This window comes from Mustela erminea, chromosome 2, assembly GCF_009829155.1.
Source record: "Mustela erminea isolate mMusErm1 chromosome 2, mMusErm1.Pri, whole genome shotgun sequence".
NCBI classification, from domain to species: domain Eukaryota; kingdom Metazoa; phylum Chordata; class Mammalia; order Carnivora; family Mustelidae; genus Mustela; species Mustela erminea.
In genome coordinates, this window is record NC_045615.1 from 78375613 (window position 1) to 78377414 (window position 1802).

General features: G+C 35.3%; 1 non-coding gene across 1 annotated transcript; it reads right to left on the minus strand.

Annotated features, from left to right (window-relative positions):
* Nucleotides 1-274: 274 nt before the first annotated feature.
* LOC116585401 lies at nt 275-379 on the minus strand. The gene has a single exon (XR_004283599.1). It is a non-coding gene; the product is annotated as a U6 spliceosomal RNA (small nuclear RNA).
* Between the last annotated feature and the right edge of the window lie 1423 nt (nt 380-1802).

A 1802-nucleotide genomic window follows, 5' to 3' on the forward strand; every position in this document is an offset into this window, starting at 1 on the left:
AAGAATGTGTATTCTGCTGCTGATGAACAGAATGTATGTGTCTGTTAGGTTTATTTGGTCCAATATATGGTTCAAGTTCAACATTTTCTTTTTGATGTTCTCTCTGGATGATTTATCCATACCTGAAAGTAGGGTATTGAAGTTCCCCTACTATTGTACTGTTGTCAACTTTTCCCTTCAGAATTGTTACTATTTATTTGCTTAATATATTTAGGTGGGCTGATGTTGTGTATTTATTTATAACTATTTTATCTTCTTGATGAACTCACCCTTCAATAATATAGAATATTTGATGAATTTGTATGTCATCCTTGTGCAGCAGCCCTGCTAATCTTCTCTGTATTGTTCTGATTTTAGTTTATGTTTTGCTGAAGCAGACACAACCCATGGTATTGTGAACATATAAAATGGTTGTTGTTTCAAAGCCACTAAATTTCCAGTGGATTTTAAACAGCAATAAATAACTGATAGACTTAATCTGATTGATGAGTCTAGAGGTAGAGGTTGAGGATTCACAGTCCAGCCTCTTTCTCTCATTCTTCTTTTGGGAGTAAGCAACTCACTGAGAATCCGTGTTCTCTTTTTGTCATCCAGGCCATAAACCTTACAGGATTGAGATGCACTGATATGTATTTTTTCCAAATGTTAACAAGCCAGGAGTTAAAGTCAGTATTTGGCTCAAATCAAGACCAAAACCAAATACTGCCATAAGAAAAAGAAGTAAAAATCAAGAAGACATCTAAAAATAATTTAAAAAATTAGCATAATATTTTAGCACTCACAAATTAGAAGATGATTAATGAAATAAAAATGTTTTAAGTATTTTTTCTAACAATATTCCCCACTTTCCTTTCTTTTTACATACTTTATTATGTCAAAATTAAAAGTAATTTATCAAGATTTTGAATTTTTTCCTTCTCAGGAAATTTTAAGATGACAAAAACTGTAATTTAATTCATTCTCACAAGATGTGAAAAATTCCCAAATAAGACTTTTTATTGAAAACACATAATATATTTGTATGGGTTTTGGCCTTGACACATTTCTGTTACTCATTTTTATGTGAATTTCATTTTCCTGATTATCAGAAGGATATTTGTTCTAACAACTCTGTGTTTCTGTGCAGTGTTAAATTTTTTTTTTAATTTTAAGACTTTATTTATTTATTTGACAGATAGAGAGAGAGCAAGAGAGGGAACACAAGTAGAGGAGTGGGAGAGGGAGAAGTAGCCTCCGGTTGAGCAGGGAGCTGGATGCAGGGCTCTATCCCAGGACTTTAGGATCATGACCTGAACTGAAGGCAGATGCTTAATGACTGAGCCACCCAGGTACCCACTTTTTTAAAAAAAAACTTTTTAAGGTGATTTTTCTGAGTAGTTTTTGGTTTTGGTTTTGGTTTTTTGTTTTTGTTTTTTTGTTTTATTTTGTTTTGTTTGTTTACTCTATTTATCTGGCCCACTTTCTTTAATCTATGTTGTTCCTTGCTAATGAATATTGATTTAGCCTCCCCTATTTTGCCTGAGTGTGAGCTCCTTGGAGGGTGGGAAGGTGATGCTGCTAAAACGTCAGCTGGCTTACTGCAGGGCCCCTTGCCTCATCCGCTAATCTAGGGACAGATCCCTCTCATTTCTGCTATTGCTCTCACTGGCCACTGTGCTTCCCCATGAGTGGCCATTTTGGGGTCTCCTACTGTCAGGTTGTCAGTCATTCCATGGCTTCTCTATGTTTTCTCCTAAACAGATACTGAGCATGTGCTGGTCTTGTGGTTCTTGCTGGTTTGCATTTTGGTGTTCCTGGAGTAC